The sequence below is a fragment of the Pelodiscus sinensis genome, chromosome 16, assembly GCF_049634645.1.
Source record: "Pelodiscus sinensis isolate JC-2024 chromosome 16, ASM4963464v1, whole genome shotgun sequence".
Classification (NCBI taxonomy): domain Eukaryota; kingdom Metazoa; phylum Chordata; order Testudines; family Trionychidae; genus Pelodiscus; species Pelodiscus sinensis.
In genome coordinates this window covers 6,345,165-6,353,067 of record NC_134726.1, presented here as the reverse complement: position 1 = coordinate 6,353,067, position 7,903 = coordinate 6,345,165, and positions in this window count along the sequence as shown.

The window sequence follows — 7,903 nt, the reverse complement described above, 5'->3', positions numbered from 1 at the left end:
CTTCCCCATTCATCCACCTCTGAGCTAGTTAGCATCAGTGGGGTACTCCAGATACTGCCACTCACCTGCATTTATTGGGGGGATATTAACAGTGCTACATTGTACTTACTGGCTACGTCTAGACAGGCATGGTTTTCTGCAAATGCTTTTAACGGAAACGTTTTTCCGTTAAAAGCATTTGCGGAAAAGAGCGTCTAGATTGGCACGGACACTTTTCTGCAAAAGCACTTTTTACGGAAAAGAGTCCGTGCCAATCTAGATGTGGTTTTGCACAAAACAATACCGCGTTGTCTACACTGGCCCTCATGCGCAAAAGTATTTGCACAAGAGGGCTTTTGCCCGAACGAGAGCAGCATAGTATTTCCACAAGAACTCTGACAATCTTACATGAGATCGTCAGTGTTCTTACGGAAATTCAAGCGGCCAGTGCAGACAGCTGACAGCGCTTGCTTTTGCAGAAAAACTTGCCAGTCTGGGTGCAGCCACTGTGTTATCAAAGACAAATAAAAAAACCCTGGAGTTACCTTGTTACCTGCTTCACTTCCATGCACTGGGCCTGGCTGTCTGCTCTGGCCAAGCCATCCTTAGTGGATCAGACAATCAAGGTGGCTTTAAATCACCTTTTCGTTCTCCCAGTCTTGAGGCAGGCCAGGTGTGGCTCCACCTCCAATGTAAGTTAGAGCAGCCTGCAGGTCTCAAGGGAGCATCCTGGCAGCCGGGAGGTAGCCATGTCTCCTATTCTTTCAGAACACCACCTGTACTGAGGTGGGCTGGGAGGGGTATAGCGCCCCCTCAGCATCTCCACACATCCTGCCCCTCTCCTCTGCCCCCACAGAAGGCAAATCGCCAAGGAAACAGTTCCCTCCATTTCTTGACTGCTCCACACCAAGTGCAAAGCAACCCAAGCAGGGACAAGAGTGAGGCCCGTTTCTGGTACACACAGGGTCCTTTATACTACACACACTATCATATTAGGAAACCTACCGACAATATGGCCGTCCCTTCAATGTATTATGGTTACACGTGCAATTTGCAGCGGGGACTGAGCTAAAATGCAATAGATGGCAAGAGCTGCTCATAGCCAAGATGCATTTAGCACCACACCTAGTGGCCCAGATAGAGTGACGCTCACTGTTTGCTGCCTATTAGCCACAAAGGTCCCAGCTGGACTCCCATCTGAGGAGACAAATATAGAGGATCAGTTGGAATCCTCTATTAATAAGTCTGCTCTACTCTGGCCAGCAGTTGGGAGACACAATCAACCTAAATTGAAAAGCCAGAACCGGAGTCCTGGGGATTGCGCCATTTCAGTCTAAGTTAGTCAGACAGGCTGGTGCATCGCCAGCTGTTGGAATTGTTGCAGAGGCAGAAAGTTGAGGCATGGAAAAATGATGATTAAGGAGTAACCTTTCTAGCATTCTAGGAGTCAAGTCTTTGTGAGGCAGGAAAATGCAGCCGGGATCCTAAAGGTGCCAATCTAGACGCTCTTTTCCGCAAATGCTTTTAACGGAAAAACTTTTCCGTTAAAAGCATGAGGAGAAATAGCAGCTGTACAGAAGAAGGGAATATCTATGTTTCTCCATGAAAGAAAAAAAGAAAAAAGACAGAAAGCATTTTATAGATTTCTTTCTGCTTGGAAAACCATGACCCAGAACACATTCTGTGCTGCAGGGTCAGCAGATGTGTCCTCATGCTGCACAGGGATGTTTTTCGCCTTGGCAGAGCAGCAGGACAAAATCTGGCCCTTAGTGAGTACAGAGGAAAACAATTAGGCATTAGAACCAAGTGTGTTACCAATAACAAGGTTGTGCATGTAATCCCACCTCCAACCACTAAATAGAAACCAATACAGAGGAAAAGACCACCAGAGGAGGAAAGAGCAATGGGATCTTAGTAACGCGATAATCCAAATTGCATATGATACAATGGCATTAAAATATTCAAGATTTCAAAAATAATTTCCTTTCTGACTCGATGGGCCTCTGATATGTTCAATTTAATATAAAATCCCTGCCCTAGAGCATTAGGTGTTTTTCACAGGGAAGAAGGAACACAGGCATTAACCAGTCACAAAGTATTCCGTGAATTTTAAATATTTAGAGCAAATCCATTTATATTTCCTTTCTAAAATGTCAGTGTTCATGCCTTTAACGTCGGGATTCAGGACATCAATCTGAGAGGAAGAGCAGGGTTCCTGTGGTGTTCCTTCTAATCAGATACCAAATAGAAAATTAAAATTCCCATGCACTTGCTATCGCATTTAAGACCTGGGAAATACCAAGGCACATTCTGTTTAAAAGCAATTCTGCTTATCAGTTTGTTCCCATTTCTGTTCCCCCTACCTCATTTATTTTAAACCGAGCATGAAAAAAGTAAGCTGGTGATTCGAGCGTTCACCGATTGTTGCTTTTTATTCCTCACTGCATGTCAAGCACCCGAACAATGCTGTTCATTTACACTGGTATAACAGTCACTGATTGCCCCCACTCCCACCAAATTCTGCTCTACTTCCCAAGAGAAATTGTTACGGTCTCATACTAATGATCCACAATGAGTATTCAACTGATCGGCATCATGGGTCTGAAGAGCTGAGCTGAACCTCCAAGGATTAAAACCTGTGCTGGGATCTCCCAATGGACATTTTTGTGGTTTTTTAATGATGCAGTTGACTCAACTATTTATATAATTTGTTACAAAACCACCATCCCCACTCATTTTTAGACCCAGAATCTTGATTGTCTTTGAATGGATTAAGGATTCTATAGGGTTCTCCTCGCAGTCTGGAGGACACATGTTCCCAGTCAGCACAGAGTTCATTTGAACAGCTCACCATGCGTTGTTTGTGGGGAAAAGAGACCTGAATCATACCCCCTTGTTTCTGCTCCCTGATTGGCCAACCAAGACACTTTAAACGGGTGCCTAGAAGACAGTAAACGGCAAATAACACCAATCTGAGAACATCTTCCTTCTCATGTGAAAAAATGTCCATGTCTCAGGCTCTACCAATGGGCATTACACTGTCCTGTCATTTTTCCAGCTCTGCTAGATCTATTCGGCGATCATAGACTCAGGAGTGATTGCAGTATTCCTTGTGGCTCTCTTTCACGGAAGCATTTACGTAGGTGTTTACGTCATCCCTAGTCAGCACAACACCTGAGAACACATGAGCTTAAGTCCCATTGAAGTTAATCAGACTTCATCATGTACATACATGCTGCCCTAAGTAAGGTTATTTGTATATGGGCCCATATTTCCAAGATAATTTTCTGCCCAATTCTTAATACAACATTTACCTTTTTTGACACCTCCTGAATGTCCACCCTGACCCGTTGCCAGTGAGAGCTGCAGCCCTATCAGTATTAATTAAAGTTATGAGTGTTCAGTGCTTCTGAACACCAGACTCAGACATGGTCATAGTTAATCTGAAACACGTTGTCCTTTTAATACATGTGCTAGTTCTGTATAAAAATCAACCAGGTTAGGTTTTCCTATGACCATTTGTACAGATCAGTGCTTTTAATACCAGCCATATTCTATGTATTCTGTCTTTGTGGATTCTTATAGAAGGTTTTCATGTAGGCACACTTCAATTCTGAAATGAATTTGCTATGTCTTTCCTACATCTCATTGTATTCCCACTCTGGGCAGACAAGTTTTCAAAAAGTGCAAACCTAAATTATCCAGGGAAGCTGAATTTTATATTTTCATGGGAAAATATTTGTTGTGCAATCCACTCTGGAAGTAGAAACACCACCACAATGAAATAATTAGCCATTCACAACTAATCCAAACAGCTCAAATGAAGAAAAACACATACAGAATTGCTGGTCAATCGATCAAGAGTTCATAAGTGACTGATGCTGCAGGGGAAGGGGGGCAGGTAGGAGGAGGGGAAGGGGCATGAAGGGACACCCTATTTAGCATTAGAATTTTGGCAGGGGTACAGAGGGAATGTGCACCACAAGTCACCTATGCAAGTGTTCAACGAAACCACAGTAACAAAGATAAATAATTTATTTTAATGAATAAGACATTTGGGGAAAATCATCATCTGTTCATAGATACTCCACGAGCAGAAAAAGGCCTATTTAGATAAACTGCTCATTTGGAATTGTTTTTAATATACATATAGTTCTACAAAGATTAAACAGCTAATCAAATATATATTGCATCTATTTTTAAATAAACCAGATGCCATAAATGTGTGGATTAGCTCTAGACACCAGCTGTTGAGGGTGCATCAATTGCTAGAAAATTGTTTCTTACCAGAAATTCCAGGGAACTTGTGAAAAATGTGGTTAAAAAGAAGAAATGAATCAATATGAATACCAGTAAGAAAAGAGGCTTACAGGATCTGACGACAAAGCGTTCTGGGGTCGACTGATTCCCATCTACACTACCGCGCTGTGCTGACAATCAGCTGATCGGCACAGCGTGGAGGCCATTTTGATGTAAATGAAGCGGCTAATCTACATAGCTCCGTCAATGGAGCCATGTAGTCCAGACACACTCTGAGAGTGAGGCTATGTCTACACTACAAAGAAAAATCGGAAAAAGATATGCAAATTGCAAACTGCAATTTGCATATCTTTTTCCACTTTTCTTCCGAAAGAAGCTTTTCTGAAATTTGGTGAGTCTACACAGCACCAAATTTTGAAAAAAACTCCTCTTTCAGCACATCCCTTATACCTCATAAAATGAGGTTTATAGGGATGGTGAAAGAACATATCCGCTTTTCTAATTTTTTTTTTTTCTGGTATCTTCGAAAAGCGCTGCAGTCTAGATGTAGCCGAAAATGACACACCACCAAAAATAAGCTCCTCTCACCTGATATTAAAAGGAACAGCCTGCACCTTCTGGCAGAAGCTAGCAAACTCCCAAGTATATGGGGATTCAGACACATCTGAAGCCAAATTGCACTGCATGTTGAATTATTACTACTACTGCAGGAAGCATTCTGTCTGGATGGTGCCTGGTTTCTGAAGAATGCACAGGGAGGCCAAGAGTTTCCTTTGCAGCATGAAATGGTTATTCCGACGATGTACTATTGATCTTACCATACCTCCTCCTGGGAACCTTAGTCATAGACCAAGACCATTGTACAATTGCAGCCAGCCTTGTGCCATGGTATGTGCTAATTATATGTACATCTGAATTCTACTAAGATCATGTATTAAAGTCAAAAGATATTTTAAAATACGGGACACATTTATTCCCTGTACATTACAAAACAAAATTATCCAGCAAATACAGAAAAATAGCAATGTAGAGGAATGTAGCTAGAAGAAACAAAATCACAAGATCTGGACTTGATCTTTATTAATTTCAAGAATTATGCTAGTCATTTTGACATGGCTGACTATAAATACATGGTGCTACTTAACTAGGAATGGTCGTGGAAAATGGCATATTATATATTAACTGTGTAACATTCATTGTATAATTATCTTAATATTTTAGTAACTAGTACATCATTTTACTGATATATCTAAGTAGGCCTAAGTTAAATACAGTAACAAAAAAATCAATGATCAAAAGCATGAAAGTTTGATCAGAATGATAGGAATTTCTGGCTTATTTTTTAAGGTTATGGAAGTGTGTATATCTTGCTTTTATAACTAAGAAGATAGCAGGGATCAAGGTGTACTTATTTATTGCTTTAAGAGGTCTAGTTCAGTATCATAATTTCAAAATAGACTGGCTGAGTCAGCTCCCCTTCTCTGGGTATGTCTACACAGCAGTTGGAGGTGTGATTACAGGTCAAGTAGTCCGACCTGGAATAGCTTTAATCTAGGCAGTTGAGCTCAAAATAGCAGAGGCGACACAACGGCACAGGCTACAAGAAACCTACCCAGAAATTTGGGTCCGTTCTCACATTTCTAGCCCATGCTGTGTTTAGTACCACAGTGCCTTCACTTCTATTCTAGCCACGCAACCGCCAATCAGGCTCTTACGGTGTGACATCCCCTTTTGCAACCACCTCTCAGACTGTAGTGCAGACAGATCACAGATTCAAATGTATAGTCTCATTAAGGTTAAATGTACCCAGTGTTAGAGCTGGATGAAGAACCATTTTTCTCCTATAAAACATTTCAAATCAAACATTATTGGTCAACTTTTTTTCCCAAAATGTTTTGAGATTGTGGGAAATTTTGGAATTAAAATATTCCCTTAATTTTCATTTGAATCAAAACATTTCTCCGAGATTTAAAAAACAAAAATAAAAAAAAACCCAGACTTTTAGTTATATTTCCGTTTTTGAAATCTGAAACAAAGCCAAAAAGGCAAATGGAAAACACAACAAAATGAAAATTACAAACACTCCTCTTAACCAGGCCCCCAATCTGATGCCCAGTCTTAATAGCCCCCAATACAATGTAGTTATTGCCAGATGCGCCTCTATTTACCTAATCCTGCAAGCTCCCACTTGCAAGAGTAGACCTCTGCCCCATTAAAGTAACTAAAACTGATCACTAAAACTAAAATTGGTGGCATGATAAAATCCAGCTAATATCAGACTCTATGGAATTCTGTACACATTAACTATCTGCTGCCTTTGGTAGCAGTTTCACTGAGCAGATCTGTTTGTATATCCTTTTTTCTGACAGAGACAGCAGGAAAGGATAATCCTAGCTGTGACATCTTGTGAATAATCCTCCTAAATTTTGTATTCTCTCTCTTTCTGGGTGATACTTGCATTTTAATCTCTTTCTGCCCATGCACATGCTGAGTCAGGAGGACTAGATAGCTCTGGGAATTAACAATGGGATATGGATTTTTTTCAACTTTACTGCACTGATTAAAACCCCACTCACTCAGGTTTGCAGTGACTGTAAATTGCTGAGATTGCTACAACCTGCATATGGAAATAGTTCAGAAGTTTACCACAAAACTTGCTACCCTGGAGACAACCTGCAGTAATTGGGCACACAACCCTCCCATTGAAAACAACTGTGCGCCGTGTTGTAGCCATGCTGGTCCCACAATATTGAAGACACAAGGGGGCGGGTGTGAGGTAATATCATTTATTGGACCCGCTTCTGTGGATGAGACAAACAAGCTTTCTAGCTTACCCAGAGCTCTTCTTCAGGTCCTTGTCTCATTAAATTCAACAACAGCAAATATGCACAATGGTTAGTGGATCATGCTCATAACTGGTGATGTCATCTCAACAAATTTACTGGCTTTTAAAATTGACTAAAATCACATCCCTTCATGGGAAGGGCTGAGACAATATGAGGGGAATGATTACTGCTGCTTGCGTTACACTTGTCTGTTGCTGTGCAGAAAAACTTCTGTCTCCCGCAGTGTCAACCTAGTAGGCTTCAATTCAATTTTGGGGAGAGAAATATGGTGTTTTGTTCGTCTGTATCCTCTACATTGAATTATTATCCGTGTCATCTTCTGTGTCTACTAGAATTCTCATGGCACTCCAGAAGTACCGGGGAGCAGAGGTGAAAGGTCATAGAAGCATAGACTACTAGGACTGGAAGGGACCTTGAGAGGTCATCAAGTCCAGTCCCCTCATGGCAAGACCCAGTACTGTCTAGACAATTCCTAATAGGTGTCTGTCTAGCCTGCTCTTAAATATCTCCAGAGATGGAGATTCCACAGCCTACATGAATCCCAGTTCACTGCTCCAGTAAGAGCCAGCTGCTATCTGGCAAGAGCCAGTTGGGGCGCTCAGCACAGGAGGAAGGCAGGTTTAAAGGGGCAGCTGGGGGCAGGCTGTAGGGAATTCCCAGCCAGTGAACTGGGAGGGGCTGGCTGCAATGGCTCCCAACTGGCCATAGTGGCCCAGCTATGGCTCCCATTTGGCCACCACAGTCTGTACCCGGCTGCCCTGCTCCTGGGGCAAGCCCCATGGTCTGTTCCAGTCCCGGTTACTGCTGTAGTGGCCTGG